This window comes from Mauremys reevesii, unplaced genomic scaffold (genome assembly GCF_016161935.1).
Source record: "Mauremys reevesii isolate NIE-2019 unplaced genomic scaffold, ASM1616193v1 Contig77, whole genome shotgun sequence".
Lineage (NCBI taxonomy): Eukaryota > Metazoa > Chordata > Testudines > Geoemydidae > Mauremys > Mauremys reevesii.
Genome location: NW_024100892.1, coordinates 25,270 through 41,725, shown reverse-complemented (window position 1 = coordinate 41,725; position 16,456 = coordinate 25,270). Strand labels below are relative to the sequence as shown.

The window sequence follows — 16,456 nt, the reverse complement described above, 5'->3', positions numbered from 1 at the left end:
GGAACAGCAGCTGCCGCCTCCCCCTGGCTCCAGGCTGTGGGAAATGCTCATTGCCTGGCTGCATGGGCGGCTGCTGCTCCGTGCTCTGGAGAGCGTCTGTATTGCTCTGTCAACTCCCCATCTTCACTGAGCCAGTCTGGTAAGGTCCCAAGTGCCCCCTCCGGCCTGGCAGCAGACGTGCAGACATCAGCCCCCCTGCCAGCCCCACAGGCAGCAGCAGCGCCAGCCCCCCAGCACCACAGGGGCACTCGATGCACTTCCTGTGGGGAAATGGCTCGTTGGCGTCCAGCTGCTAGAGTGAGAGCCAGGAGAGAGCAGTGTCTGGCTCACCGTGGGGGAGAGGAGACCTGGTGAGTGTGGATCTCCCTCAGCCTCCCCCGCAATGCTGGTCACTTCTATTGTCACTGTGATAGTTAGTGCTTCCCATCAGGGCCACCCGCAACAACTCCTCCCCTTCCTTCCAAGGCCCTGCCCCCACTCCACCCCTTCCCCCAAGCTCCCACCCCTGTCCAATCTCTTCCCAGCCTGCACCTTCCTGCCCCATTCCTCTCCCTCCCCCACCTCTTCCTCTCCCTGCTCCTCCCTCTCCCCGCCCAGCGCCTCCTGCACCCCACTGAACAGCTGATCACTGGCAGGTGGGAGGTGCTGAAGGGGAAGAGGAGAAGCTTGTCAGCAAGGCCTGTAGTGGGGCGGGGGAGCTGGCTGCCAGTGGGTGCTGAGCACCTATTTTTTCTCTGTTGGTTCTGCAGCCCCGTAGCTCCCATGGAGTCGCTGACTTGGCTCCTGTCACACTCTAGAGAGAGGAGCAGAACCAGGGCTGATCTATGGGGCACCAGGTGAGTGGCAGAGGCTTCAGTTGCTGAGAGGTTGCCTGACCCCTCAGGGACACAGTGTGAGGTGGTGTCCCAGGGATCTCTATGAAAGGAGCAGAACAGGATTTACATGGGGTGGGGAGAGAATTGAGAGTGTCTCAGGGGCTTGTACAGAGGTGTTGCCTGGGTGAGAGACTGGCTAAAACACAGGCCTCGCTGTGAGCAGGATTTGAACCTGCGCAGGGGAACCCTATTGGATTTCAACTCCAACACCTTAACCACTCGGCCATCACAGCTGTGAGCACAAAACTACCCCAATGCCAGAGAAACTGGTAAAGAATCCCAATGCCCAGGTGTGAAGTTATCTAACTACAGAATTCCCACCGCAAACCTGGCTCCCAAAGCACAGGGGGGATTGGGGGTTTGTTCTCTTTGCTTAGCCATGTGCAGTCGCACAGAGAGCGCGTTTAAAAGTGTCCCGTCCCACAGAGCGGGAAGGGGAAATGATTCTCAACTTGAAGCTTGATGTGAATGAGGATGTCTGGACCACAGGGCCAGGGACTGGCTTTTGCTATAGAAACCAGTGACACATGGAGCCAGGCTAAGGAAAATGTTTCCTGGAGTCAGTAACTGGAATAGCAGCAGTATTGTGCAGAGAAATGTCTCACAAGAGGAGTCAGCGCATTGGTGGTTCGGTCCCAGCAGTCACAGCGACGGCAGGGGAGGTCTAGCTTTGGTTTCTGGCCAATAGAGGGATGAGTTTTATTGTCTCAAAATTACAGTAGAAAAATTCAGCCCCAAACTGGGTGTGGTGGGGGTTTCTCTGGTTTGGTTTGTTTTTCTCTTTTGAAATGTCCTTGATCATTTTTCTGGAAAAACTATTTGGACAAGGCCAAGGAAGAGTTTGAACAATTACAAATCTCCATGGGAGTGAGGGGGTCCCTCAGCACGGGGGGAGGGTGGAGATTTTCATGGAGGGGAGTTGAGGAGATAAATTAGAGGCTTTTGCTCCAGCAGAGGGAGCGGCTTGGCAGGTTCATTTCTACCAAGTGAATCCCCCCCACCACACACACACACACGTTGCTTCCCTGCTGCTGCTGCCCCAGCTCAAACCCCATTGTCACCCCCAGCATGTGACCTACAGCTTCCTGCTGACAAAGCCCTTATATATCAGAGACAAAATCCCCTCCTCTGCCCCTTCTCCCAGCTGAGCCCTCCCCCCCCAGAGCCCAGGACAACCCCGACCTAGCCATGCCAGGGGGTCGGGCTTAATCCTCAAGGCCAAGCACAAAACCTTCAGCCGGGCACGTTTCGCTCCCTTCCCACCTCGGCCCAAGCGGCAAGGGAGAAACGGAGGAGACACACCGGCTGGAAGACGCCTCCCTCCCACGTCTCTATAGCCTGCTGTGACGTTATTAATATGAACTGGGACCGTAGAGATCATTGTTGCCACCACTGTTATATATGTGCAGCAAACATTGTGCAAAGGTTGGCGTGTGAGGTGTCTAGGACAAGGTTATGATTTGCTGGTTATAATGATGCTGGCTGTATGTGTGCACCATTTTTGTAGCTGAAGTTATGAATATGGGCTATGTACTTGTATCTCAAATGTATTTGATTCCAAGAAGCCTCAGTGTCGTCAGCCCCCAACTCCTTCAGGAGCCCATAGCAAAGAGACCCCCCCGCCCCACTGTCCTGGACTCCCTGGGAGGTGCCTCCCACCCCCCACCCAATGGAGCACCAAGGATTACAGTGGCAGCATCTAGTGACAGTGGGGTTCAGTGGCTCAGGCCAGACACCTGAGCTGGGGACCCGCCCCCATAGCACTGCTCGAGGGCCTGGGCCTGGGGTGTTCACAGCCCCCTCCTCACCCCTCCCTGAGCCCAGCCTGGCTCCTCACCTGGAACAAAGCAGAAGCGTCCGTCAGCCTGTCAGCCTTGCTGCTGTCTGAGTCCCAGGCGCTGTTGCTGTCCCATGGGGAGCGGGCCGAGCTGCTGGGGCTGGGAGAGGGATCCTCCACCTCCTGCCCTGGGAAGGCTGGAAGGTCCCACTGACCGGGCAGGGCGATGCCTCCTGCTGGAAATGGGGGCTGGGCTCCTGGGGCCGCTGCTGCCCACACAACAAGCCCTGGAGCCACCCTGCCCGGTTCTGCTCCTGGGCTGGGTCCTGCCTGCCCAGCCGCATCCTGGCCCAGCTCCATTTTGGCCTGGCCGGTGCCTCTCCCACCTCGGCGCCTGCGCCGGGAGCAGGTTTCCTCTTCCAGAAGGCTGGGAACTTCCACCTCCTGGTCCGGCCGGGAGCTCCTTCCCCGCCAGTGGGGACGGAGGGGCCGCTCCGCTCCTGGGGAAGATGGCAGCTGCTTCCCTCAGGCTCTGGGGCCACTGGCAGAGCCTTCTTCCTGAACATCCTAAGGAGCCTGGGAGTCTGGGGTCAGGGCAGCCTCTCACTAACCAGCCTGTTTGGTCTCTCCCCATCCCTGCCCCAGCCAGAGCAGCTCCTCCTCCCCCCACAGGGGTGCAGGGAGTGCAAGCTACACACATTGGCAGGAGTTCATTGCATGATCTGCTCCCCCTCAACGCTCCTCCTCATCCCTGGGGCTGCAAGAACCGGGAGTCTCGCCCTTTCGAGCACTGGGGTCAGTCACAAAGACCATCAGTCACTTTGAACAAGCAGCTCCCTCCTGCCAGCCCAGGACACACTCACACCTCCCCCCCACAACCCCGCCCAGGCTAGAGAAGGAACAGAACCCAGGTGTCCTGACTTCTCCTGGGAAACCATTCCCCACTTCAAAGTCCCTCGGCATAGCAAGGCCAGGGCCCCCTCGGTTCCCATTGATTTCCATGCTCAGCAGCTCCCCGGGTCTGGCCCAGCTCAGAGACTCTCAGCCTGGGGAACAGTCTCCCACAAGGGAAGGGCTGGGAGCCCCATTGCTGGGACCTTGCCAAACACACTGGAGACGGCTCTGGAGAAGCACCTCCCCAGTCTGAGAGCGAGGGGCTCCTGGGGGCTGTTTGCAAATCCAATCTCCTTTGGGAGAGATTCTCTCCCCCTCTTTCTGCCTCTCCCCAGACAGACAGGGGACACCACCGGGGAACCCTAATGCCACTCACTTGCTCTGGTGACGGAGCGATGGATGGAGGATGTTCAGTGTCATCCCTCATCCTTCTCCTCACTCTCCAAGCCCAAGGCAGGCTGGAGGGTGGGGGGGGGTGACCTGAGGAGTTACCCTGCCCAGCCAGCAGGCAGGGTGATGACACCGGGTGATCGGCTGGCTGGGAAAACAAGAGTCTGTCTCATTGCCAGGGAAAGGAGAAACTTGACCAGCAGCAGGGGGTGTAGAACATCACCCTAGTGCGGGGGTGACAGCGCTCCGGGATCCTGAAATCCCAGCACTTTACACACCTTCCTGGAGCCTCCCAACCCCCCTGGGCTGTCAGGACTGCGCCCCCAACCCTACTGATGAGAAACAGGCCTGGGGAGGGGAATCTACTGGCTCAGGGTCACACCAAGTGTCAGAAGGATGGGTGGGACCCAGCAGTCCTTCTCTCCAGGCCCCTTTGCTAACCACTGCTGCACACTCCCTCCCACAGCTGGCAATTACAAGCAGCCCTCATGGCCGCTCCCCCTGCCTTTGAGAGGGAGTGTGCTCTGCTGGAGTGACTGGAACAGGGGATTGGGAGTTAGGACTCCTGGGTTCCATTGCTGGGGATTTAGTACTTTCCCGCTAGTGGAAAGTGCTGGGAGAATCCCCCAGCCAAAGTTGCTGTGACAGCGCTAAGCAGCATCTGACCATTCAAGGGTGGAGCGCACGGCCCAGGAGGAGGAGTGTTTGGCTCTGGGGTTTCACTTCAGCCCAGTCTAGAGAGCGGGGCCCAGCCATGGAGTTAGGCTCAAGTCTTCAATTCGTTAAGGGCGTTTTGAATTCCAATCCTGTGCTCCAAAGTGCTTGGTGTCAGTTGCAAATTTTAGAAGCATGTTCTCCACTCCATCTTCCAAATCATTCATGAAAATATTGAATAGTACCGGACCCCGGACCGATCCCTGCCGGACCCACTAGGTGCACCCTCTCCATTGGACAGCCAGACATGGAGAAGGGCGCTTGGAGTCTGGGCTTTCAACCAGCTCTGCACCCACATGACACTGATGGCATCTAGACCGCATTTCCCTCCTTTGCTTGTGAGAATGTCCTACGGGACTGTGTCAAAAGCCTTAGCAACACCAAGATAGATCCCATCTACTGTTTACCCACCTCCACTAGGCCCGGAACCCTGCCAGAGAAGGAAAGAGGATTTGTTTGAAATCATTTGTTCTTGACAAATCCATGCTCACTCGTCCTAAGAACCAAAGTGTCCTGTAGGTGCTGCTGACAAACTGATTGTTTAAGAATGTATTCCAGTATCTCCCCAGCTGTGGAAGTGAGGCTAGCTAGTCTGTAAGTCCCAGGGGTCCCTTTGTTCCCCTTTCAAAGATGGGTTCTGTCTTGTTCATGGATGGGAAGATGTTCTTTTTCAGGGATCTCAGACGAGAACTGGGGCACAACGCCTGGTTTGTTAAGGCCACAAAAACAGAGGCAGGAATCTCTTCTCTCCTGCTGGCAAAGAACCCCAGGTACCTAAGAGACAGGGACTCACATCCCTGAATGGGCTTTAAAAAACGCAATGGTTAAAAAGTTTGGCTCTGACCATTTCTTGTTTCCACAGACTAGACATCTGAGCAAACTTTAAAATTCCTTGGTGCTAAACACCGTGAAACTCCCCTTTCTCCTTCACAGAGGGCTTTAACACCCCTTATCTCACTCAGGCTCACAACTGCCCAGAGTTCAAGAATTGTCCCTGTTCCCATTGGACAGTTGGGGAGAAGCCTGAGGTGCAGAGAAGGGAAGTGACCTTCCCAAGGGCCTACACAGCAAGGCGGTGGCAGAGCCAGAAAGAGAAGCCACCGGTCCTGACTCCTGTTCCAACTGACAACAAATCCCCAGAGGCAGGGATAGTGGCCAGGAATCGAGATAGTGGGGAAATTTCATTGAAACTATTTCTGTCAGAAAATCCCTTTCAGGCTAAACCAGTTTGTTTCTCGAAATCAAAACAAGTGGGATGAAAGTTCTTTGCAAAAATATTTTGTTGCAAAGCAAAAGCATCTCCTGTTTGTCACAGTGTGTTAAATTGTCTCGTCGCACACAAAGAGGAGACACTTAGATCTCAAACATTAGATAAGATGCTTCAGTCTGAGCTAAGTCGTTGCTGCTCTTAACAATTTCAAAATAAAAAATAACAAATCAAATAGACTATTTCAGCTATTCTATTATGTCATAATCTGCTCTGAGTAAATGTGATAGGACACCGCATATTATGCACTACTCCTAGTGACACTCTCCAATGGATCCCCACCCACCGTGAGGTAGGTAGGAGCAGATCATTATTATCCCTACTTGAAAGAGGGAGAAGCTAAGGCTGAGAAAGGATAATTGACTTGTCTTAGGTCACACAGCCAGCGAGTGGCAGAGTTGGGAATAGGACCCAAGAGCCCTGATTTTCAAACTAACCATCGGATGTTGAATTTCACACATTGAATGACCTGAATAAAGTGCTCTCAGATGAGCTCCAGACCAACAACAGTGCACAGGAATTATTCAGCAAGTATTTGAGGAGAATTGCAATGTTAGAGAGAATCATGAACTGCTCAGAGACCATTAATGCAGAGAAGCAGCAAAATTCATCAAACATAGAACTGGTTCTGACTTATTTCCTTGGTCTTAAAAGAGAACAACAGGGACCTGAGTCTCCTCCCTGTCAATAACCCCCTGCTCAGCCAATCAGGGTAGAGACTGAGGACGAGAGGCTAAGGGTTCTCACCAGAGAGCCCAAAGGATGGCCCAGGTCACCAGTGGGGATCACTGCCTGAGCACTATTTCAGCCCCACATTTTTGGGTGGACCTCCCACAGTGGGAGCTGCAGAGCACTCCCCCGCAACACACATACACACACATATAGACACACACACACCCCTCTCTCCTGGTGTTGGGAGGGGAACAGGAGAAAGGACAAAAGAAACAAGAGAGGAACAGAAAGGAGGGAGGGATGGATGGAGGAAAAGGTGAAACAAAAAGGACAAACCCTAATGTCCCCAGTGATTCTAAGGGACAAAATCCCAGGTGCGGAATAAAATTCTGCCTCCTTAAGCTTGTGTTTTCCATGCCTAGAATTCAACTGTCACCAGATGGATCAGACTGATCAGGTTTCAAACCTCGAGGAGGCTCTTACCTTCTAAACAGGGATGTCTGTTTTCTAGTAAAATCAGGCAAAGGGAAGGAGAAAACTCTAAAGAGGTTCCCCCTGGCACTCACGTACGTGAACCCGAATACTCTCTCAGTCCTCAAAGAGACCTGGAGAAGGAGACTTGCTGAAGCAAAGCCACAGGGTCTCTGAGGTTTCCCTGGCCCCTCGCCCCTGTCCTGCCTGGCTGATGTCAGCATCTCTCTGTGAGGTCACCACCTCCCCACCACCTTTGACCAATAGTCTGAGGTCCTGCAAAAGGCCTTTGTGATGTCACTGCCACACCCCTCCCTTGCTGTGCTAATGTCCTGCCCCTGGCCAGGCACTTTGCAGGTTTGAGCTACTCCCTGTGGTTCACCCCACTCAAGGAGCATTCGTTCTAGGAAGCAAGCCGGCTAGACAGGAAAACATCAGACGCTGCTGCTCCCAATGCTACACTCAGTTTTAAAGAAATTAGTCGAGTTTATGGCCAGGAGAGACCATTAGAGCATCTAATCTGAACCCCTGCATATCACAGGTATGACACAATAGCTACTTTTGGGGCAAATACATTCCAGAAAGGCATCTAGTCTTCATTAAATGACATCAAGAGATGGAGAATCCACCACTTTCCTTGGTAGCTTGTTCCTGTGGTGAATCATCCTCGCTGTTGAATATTTGTGCCTTAGTTGTAATATGAATTTGTCTCTTTTCACCTTCCAGCCATTGGGTTTTGTTATGCCTTACTCTGATCGATTAAAGAGTCCTTTAATACCCAATCTTTTCTCTCCATTAAGGCCCTTCAACACTTCAATGAGGTCACCTTTCAATCTTCTTTTGATAAGCTAAACAGGTTGAGCTCTTTCAATAGCTCCCCAGAAGGCATTTTTCTCCAGCCCTCAGAACATTTGCCCCCCACCTCCCCGGTGGCCCTGCCACTGGGCGCGGGGCTTTCTTAGGTGCGGGGCCCGGTTCTGGGGAATTGGCCTAAAGCTGGCCCTGTTCGGGGCCGGGGGCAGGGGGTGTAAGGCTTTCCCAGGTGTCCTGCTAAGGTGACTCACTACAGGAAGCTCCTGGCATGGAACAGAGGTGCTGAAAGGTCCAAGGTCAGTCCCAGGAGGTGCTGAAGGCAAGGAGGTTTCCCCCAGTGAGAGCGTCCCCTGGGCGGTGTCACACTGATGAGGGCTCTGCCTGGGTTTGGTTCAGAGCTGTCCCAGAGCACGGAGCCTGTGTCAGCCCCCAGCATGTGACCTGCAGGCTCCACTCTGGCAAAGCTCCCTGTCCCTGGGCTTTGGCACCACTAGCCCCTGCTTGGTGACTAGGGGTCAGTTTAGGGGAGTGATTCCCAAAATGTGGGACATGCCTCCTAGGGGGGCTCAGAGGAATGTTCATGGGGGCACCTCAGGGTTGAGCCAGCCCCCATGGAGGGCAAGGAGGGAGCAACACTCAGCCCCACTCTGTCCCAGCTCTTCGCCCACCCTACCCTCAGCCTGAGCCTGAGCCCCCGGCCCAGCCGTGACCCCCTTACCTGTGTCTGCACCCCTCTCCCCAGCAAGCCACAGCCCCACTCCCAGCCCTGGTTCTCGACCGCAGCTTCTGAGGGGGCCTTGGCCATGGCTAGGAGGGCACCGTGTGAAAAGTTTGGGGACCACTGGTTTAGGGTGACGTCCTCAATTGCTTCTATGCAGTCCAATAAAAGCTATTCCTCACCCACCTACCCCTCCATCAGGACAGACTAGGTATGTTCTGCTGCCCTTCACTCATGCAGGAAGGATAATAACATTTCATTCCACTCAATCCTAAAGTGATTTGTAACCCGCCACCAGCCAAAACTGGTCATTTTGGGAAAGTGGCCCCATCATGCTGCATAGCTACGCAGAGTAGGTGTGTCTATGCAAACACGGTCTGTTCCTGAAGTCTTTCCCCCAGCTCCTCACTAGATGTGAGGGGGGAGCTCATTCAGCACCTGCGTCCACTTAGTGTTTCAAAACTCCTTATTGTCCCTATCTCTGCTGGCCTTAGATTTCTCCTCCTGTCTATGTTTAAGCAGTTCTGATGAGGTGGCCGAGTGGTTAAGGTGATAGACTGCTAATCCATTGTGCTCTGCATGCATGGGTTCAAATCACATGCATTTAGTCTTCACCCCTCCTTTATAGACAACCATCTCTCCCATTGGTACAATAAACAGACCCAACAATGTTGCATCTTGCAAACAAAAACCTTCTCAGGATCTCAGAACTCCCTTGCTTTAAATTAAATGTCTAAATCCCAGATTTCTTAAAAAAAAAAAAGAATTCTCTAGTCCTGTATTTCTTGGTTTTTATCTCAAAAGGGAACATCCTCATCATCTCCCCCAAACACCCTGGGACCTGCCGAAATAATTAAAATACCCCCATCCTGAGCAAGGCCAGAACAGTGAACGAGAGCTAGTGTCTAGGCCAAGCTGTTCTGAAGGAGGCAACTCAAACATTTTCTCCCTGCTTCCCTTGGCAAGGTCTGACTGAGAAAACAAAATCCCCCAGACTGAAAATTTTCTGCTGAAACACCAATACTAGTCTGGTTGGGGACTTTGATATGAATGTATTATTATTATTATTATTCTCTTCTGATTTATCTCAGTTCAGTGTTTGTCCTCCGGATGTGTTTACAGATATTGAGTTGTGGGGGAGAAAGGCCAATTCATAATGTCTCTACCCCCCTTTCATAGTGTCTTCCAACTTGCTAGGAAGCTCCTTTGCTACGATGTGAATCAAGCAGTGTCCATTGTCGCTGTGCTATCTCGGAGAAGTCTGCATTGTACACGGTTCCTGGGATAGTCCTTGGGAGTGTGAATCCCTTCAATGGGCCAGCAGCGAGTCCGGCTCCTCCCTTGTCGCACCTGAAAGGCTGGTGGGGGGCATTTCCCCACCTCATAACATATCTCAGTAACACACACAGAGCAAAACTTCATAACTTCCCAACCAATGCGAGCACACACAATCCAACACGATGTTAATGTACAACAGATCAAGACTTTTGAAATGACACCTCACCAGGCAGACTTTGTACAAACCATCTCATCATTATATGAGAGTGGTGAATATGGGGCTTCCAAGGCGCTGCTTTGAGCACAGCGTGCCACACCTGAGCTTATATTGCAATGGAGACGTACCTTAGAGTCCATCTCTCCTGGGATAAATATGGCAGCAAGGCTGGCCTGGGTCATCTGACTTGGGCTCATGGAGCTAAAGCTGAGGGGCTAAAAACTGTGGTGCAGATATTTGTGTTCACACTGAAGCCTGGGTGATCTCCAGGTCCTGCAGACATCAAAGGATGAGGAATTCTGCACACAGAGAGGACCCTGCTAGTGGAAAATGCCGTTGGAAAAGCCCCTTCTGTCACCAGCTGTGGTCGTACAGTGCTCAGTGCTCTGCGTTGTGGCCTCAAGAGCCATGGATGCAAGTTGAGTTACGATGACCTTTTCCTTGTCCACGTTTCTTAGGTGCCTCCTTCCGACACTTTCAGAAAAAACGACCTGTTTCTTTTGAAAGCATCTGCACTGCAAGGCAAAGGCATCTTCTCTGTTTCCTCAAAAGATTGACCAAAAGGTGGGAAGAGCAAACACATTTGTTAAGGCACCACTGGGTGCTGCATCCCTAACCTCCACTTTACCTGGCAGGTGCCTGGCCCAGCTTAGCCACAGTGCTGCTCTCTGGGACTTTTCTCCCAGCTGCTCCATTTTTCATCACTGACAATCAAAAGGAAGGTGACATGACCTCTGTGTGTGGACATCCCCAGCGAATCACAAGGACGTGTGGCACAGGCTCTCGTGTTGCAGCAATTGCAGTTGAAGCAACCGCCATGCCAATGCCAGTCACAGCAGCCTTTTCATCAACTCCAGGCTTGTGATTTGATTCTTTCCAATGCTTCTCTCCAAAGAAGCCTTTTCCTTAGCAAGCAATTACTTGGATACCAAGGGAGGTCTCTTCTGTTTCCTAGAAAGACACAGGAAAATGTGAGCAGAGGAGACAAAAGCTATACAACAAGGCACCACTGGGAGTTGAACCCAGGATCTCCTGTTTACTAAACAGGTGCTTTAGCCAGCTAAGCCATGGTACCTGCCTTGCAAAAGGGTTTACAACTGTTCCATTTGATGGTTCAGGATAACACCTGCAAATTCCAAAGTACAGACGTTCCCCATTTCCCTCAAGACTTGCAGACCTTGAGGTGTCTGGCTCTCCGTGCACAGAAAGCCACAGCTGAGTTGACAGAGGGCTTCTAACATGTGCTTCTCCCACGAACCACTGTGATCATATAGTGGTTAGTGATCTGTGTTTCAGTCACAGTAACCTCGGCTCAGTTCTGAGTCATGGTCACCTTTCCTTCAGCTCTAGATTTCTCATTTGCCGCTTTCCAAGTGTGGTGGGGTGGCTGCCCCAAACAAGCAGAAGAAAGATTAAGGCAGCCTTGCAGAGGCTGTGCAGAACCCAGCCTATCAGGAAAGGGCTTATTGGGAGAGCCAATCAGGAGAAGGCTTGCTGGAGCAGCCCATATATAAAGGGCTGCTCAGCACAGCAAGAGTCAGTCACTCCTTGGAGTTTGAGGAGGGAGGATTGGCTGCCCTGAAGGAAGGGCACCATGATCAGAGTAGTGCTGGGTGGGTAAGGGGAGCATGAGTGACCTCCTGGCCGACTGCTGCCAGACTGAGGCCCTGATACAAAGGCGGAGGAAGGTGCTAGGTCTGTGGGGAAGTGGTACAGGGAAACAGATGGCAGGGGTTGGAGGTGCACCCCTTTTGCCTCAGTCACCACTGACATAGGTGGCTACACCCTGGACTGCAGCTGGCCACTGAGGCAAGTGTCTGAGTAGAGGACGGCTGCCCCCTGGAAGGGGGGAGAGACCTGAGTGGGGCACAGCCAGAGAGCTGTGTCCATAAGAGGACATTGAAGTCCTGAGAGTGACATGGATCCTAATGATAGAACAGATGGCAGCCAGACGCCACTAGATGAAGGCGCACCGGGGGACCAGAGCTAATTGCCAGGACGGCCAACAGGAGGCACTGCAGTGGTGAGACATGCTCCATGGCACCAAGACTTAGCCGCAAGGAAGGCTCTCTCTGTCTTGAACCACTACTTAGAAGGATTCTGCTGACAGGTCTTTTCTTTTTATGAAAAGAGATACAAAAAAGGAGCCAACAAAGACAATAGGTTCAGCAAAGAAGAACTGTCAGGCCAAGCCAGGATTTCCTGGTTACTAGGAAGGCTCTTCAGCCAGCTCTTCCCAAAGACCACTATCCAGAGGCCTTTTAACAGCCACTGCAGATGTTCACCGACAAAGAGATGCCAAAATAGAGTTCTCCACTGCCTTTAGCCATCACACTACCAGGAGTTCTGTGCACAGAGAGGCCCCTGCTGGTGAAAAAAGGCTTTGGTAGAGACTCTTCTGACACCAGCCGTGGTCATATAGCGTTTAGCGCCCGTGTTGTGGCTTCAGCATCCACAGATGCAAGTTCAGTTATGGATGTTTTTCTTGTCTCCACATTCGCCTAGTGGCTCCTTTCAACACTTGTCACCAAAAGACCTGTTTCTTTTGCAAGCAATGTACAGCTAGGCAGAGGCAATCTTCTCCATTTCTCAAAAGATCACCAAGCTGCAGGGAGAGGAGACGATTCAGCCAGGCACCACTGGGTGCTGCATGCTGAATCTCCTCTTTATTCAGCAGGTGTCTGTGAAGGACATAATCTACACCGTGTAGAGGTCAAGCAGAGGAGTTTATTACACACAGCGCTGGCGGAGTGTCACCTTGTATTAGGCTCAGAGACACTGTCAGTCAATTGATTACAATAGAATATATAGATTTTCCATGGGCAGGGGAAAGTGACGGGTAGGCAGTTCAACACCCCAGGATAGGTTCTGCACCAAGACAAGATAGCACAGTAGCCAATGGCTAACAGGTTACATAATGTCTCCACCCATGGTCTCAAGTTAGCAAGTTAACATTTAATGAATAATTTGATAAAATGTGAGTAGTATAAAATATCTATGTTGAAATTCTGATTTGAGGTCCATAGGAAAGGAGCAACTCTTTTGATTGTCCAACAGGTACATTCCTAGGGGTTAAAGCAAAGAACCAGTGAAAGCATATGGCAATAAAGATTGTTTTCTGTGTGTCTAAAGGCAAGGCATTGGTCTCTTGGGAGGGAAGTGGAAAGATGCCATATCTTATACTGACATGTGCCTACTTCTCATAAACTCAAGATTGGATCTGTGGGAAGAACGTCTCTCTACAGAAGAGACTAACAGAATAGGAAAAGGGATTCTTTGCTCAATTTGCAACTCTGAATAAGACACAATCATTTAGTTCTTAGCTCCAACACCTGGCAATTTGCTGACCAGGCCTATCTTAGCAAGCAAGGCTTTCTGTTTACCCAGCTTTCTCTTCGCTGATCACGATTTGCTAGGCCTCTGGTCCCTTGACCATACTCTGGACTTTGGCTCTGGAAAAGAGCTGGCACAATCCATAGATCAGGTTGTTATATAAACTGCACATGGATTTGAACCCTTCACATCCAGTAATGGCAAAGTTCTTGGTTCCGGCTTGTAGCAGTGATGGAATAAACTGCAGGTTGAAATCAAGTCTCTGGAGTACATCCACAGCTGGGATGGGTCAGTCAGTCCTTTGTACAGAGCTTCAGTTTGTAGCAAAGTCCCTCCAGAGGTATGAAGCAGGATTGAAGACAAGATGGAGATGAGGCATCAACCTTTTATAGTCTCTTGCCATGTAGTTTTTGCTTTCTTTGTCCCAAGGACACTCTATACAGCACCTGGCATAGAAAAACCTTAGAGTTCTGTCCATAGGCAGGTCCCTGCAGACCTTGCTGAGTCACAAGGCGTATCTGACTTCTCTCAGTGGGCCAGTTGTATAGCTGATGGTCCTTAATGAGCCATCAAGCAGGCTAGGCAGAATTGACACCAATTTGTCTGGCTGGAGTATTCCCCGGAAGCAGAGCACAAGTTTGAAATACGGGCAGCATAGAGCCAATATTCATAATGTCAACTACAAAAATGATACACATCTAGAGATAGCATCATTATAATCAGCCAATCAGAACCTCTCCATAGACCCCTTACACGACAACCTTTCTATAATATTGGCTGCAAATATAGAACAGTGGTTGCAACGGTGAGCTATACAGTTACAGATTATGTCAATAACGTCACAGGAGATGACACGGCATCAGTGAGACTGATACTGGAATACTGCCTCCAGTTTTGTTGTCCTCAGTTGAAAAATGTTGTGAAATTGGAGCTGGGTCAGCAAAGAGCCACCAAATGTTGTGAGGGCTGGAGAAAATGCCTTCTAGGGAGCTATTGAACGAGCTCAACCTGTTTAGCTTATCAAAAGAAGATTGAAAGGTGACTTCATTGAAGTGTTGAAGGGCCTTAATGGAGAGAAAAGATTGGCTACTAAAGGGCTCTTTAATGTAGCAGAGAAAGGCATAACAAGCCCCAATGGCTGGACGGTGAAAAGAGACAAATTCATATTACAACTAAGGCACAAATATTCAACAGCAAAGATGATTCACTACAGGAACAAGCTACCAAGGAAAGTGGTGGATTCACAATCTCCTGATGTCATTTAATGAAGACTAGATGCCTTTCTGGAATGTGTTTACCCAAAAAGTAGCTATTGTGTCATACAGGAGGCCTGTGATCTGCAGGGGGTGAGATTAGATGCTCTAATGGTCTCTTCTGGCCATAAAGTCGACTAATTTCTGAAAAAATGAGTGTAGCATTGGAAGCAGCGGCTGATGTTTTACTGTCTAGCCGGCTTGCTTCCTAGAACGAATGCTCCTTGAGTGGGGTGATCCACAGGGAGTAGCTCAAACCCCCAAAGTGCCTGGGCAGGGGCAGGACATTAGCACAGCAAGGGAGGGGTGTGGCAGTGACATCACAAAGGCCTTTTGCAGGACCTCAGACTATTGGTCAAAGGTGGTGGGGAGGTGGTGACCTCACAGAGAGATGCTGACATCAGCCAGGCAGGACAGGGGTGAGGGGCCAGGGAAACCTCAGAGACCCCTGTGGCTTTGCTTCAGCAAGTCTCCTTCTCTAGGTCTCTCTTTGAGGACTGAGAGAGTATTCGGCTTCACGGACGTGAGCGCCAGGAGGAACCTCTTTCGAGTTTTCTCCTTCCCTTTTAGTGATTTTACTAGAGACCAGCCATCCCTGTTTAGAAGGTAAGAGCCTTCTCGAGGGAAGGGGTGTCATGGGGGTGTCACAGTTCAGATGCCAGTGGCCCCCCATGTAAGGAAGTTCCCACCACCCTGCTCTGTGTTCGCAGGGCGGGAGAGAGCAGCATCCACGGCAGTGATTTGCTCCTGGCTGCCGGAGCAGAGCAGCAGGCTCAGCTGTCAGGACTTCCCAGAGCGATGAAAGGGGAGGGGCCCATGGCTCTGTAGCAGGAATGCAGGGCAGGTGAGTTCACCGCGGGCATTGTGGGATACTGGGAAAGGCCAGTTATGGTGATATAATGAACAGCAGCATTTACTCTGTCACTTTAAGTTTGCTGCAAAAAGCTCTAGACCTCTCATCAAAGTCGTTTTATTTTGTCAGCAAAACAGGGCAGTTTTGTTGCCAGACGTGGCATTGCAGTGTGTGCACCAGCCACAAGCTACCGACCGAGAGAGCGTTGTGTGTTTTTCACACACCTGAGCAATATAATTCTGCTGAAACAACTTTGTAGTGCAGACGTGGCCAAAGCTTTACTCACACACAGCTTGCAAGGAAAATGTCACCTGCTCCTCTGCTTTGGAGAATCCAAAGACAAGCAAAGCTTGTCAGGCCCTGGTAGCGATGGCAGGGAGTCAGGTGTGGGCAGACACTGTGTTTTAGTCACCCACAGGCACCATGGCTTAGCTGGCTAAAGCATCTGTTTCGTAAACAGGAGATCCTGGGTTCAACTCCCAGTAGTGCCTTGTTGACTGGTTGTTGGGGCACCTGCTATTGGCTAATGTCAGAAGACAAGATTCAGAGCTAGATGGGCCTTTGGTCTAGCCCAGTGTGGTTTTCCTTATGGTTTAAATAACACTCACAGGCACTGATAATAGAGTTACTGAAAGATTGGGAGTTAGGAGCAGGTAGGTCAGTGGTCCAGTCCCCACACAGATGACCCCTCCTCTGGGACAGGGGCAGTTCTGAGCTCTCACCCAAATGCTCATTGTGGCTGCCAGAATCTGTGGGCAGCTCATTTAGTTTACGGCAAAGGTTGAGTCCTGCTTTGTGCACCGTGTGTGTTAATGAAAATCCTAAACTGCCCTTCGAAATAACGAATGCAGCAGGACGTGTTATTGTCCCTGCCCCAAAGCAGACAGACCAATGGAGAAATGCCGTAGAGTCCAAGGTGATAGTTCCCTGC

At 51.3% G+C, this 16,456-nt stretch overlaps 3 non-coding genes across 3 annotated transcripts; 1 reads left to right on the top strand and 2 right to left on the bottom strand.

Moving 5' to 3' along the window:
• Window positions 1–1,026: 1,026 nt before the first annotated feature.
• TRNAS-UGA lies at window positions 1,027–1,108 on the bottom strand. Its single transcript has one exon. It is a non-coding gene; the product is annotated as a tRNA-Ser (tRNA).
• A 9,979-nt stretch (window positions 1,109–11,087) lies between these two features.
• TRNAT-AGU lies at window positions 11,088–11,161 on the bottom strand. Its single transcript has one exon. It is a non-coding gene; the product is annotated as a tRNA-Thr (tRNA).
• A 4,781-nt stretch (window positions 11,162–15,942) lies between these two features.
• TRNAT-CGU lies at window positions 15,943–16,016 on the top strand. Its single transcript has one exon. It is a non-coding gene; the product is annotated as a tRNA-Thr (tRNA).
• The last annotated feature ends 440 nt before the right edge of the window (window positions 16,017–16,456 follow it).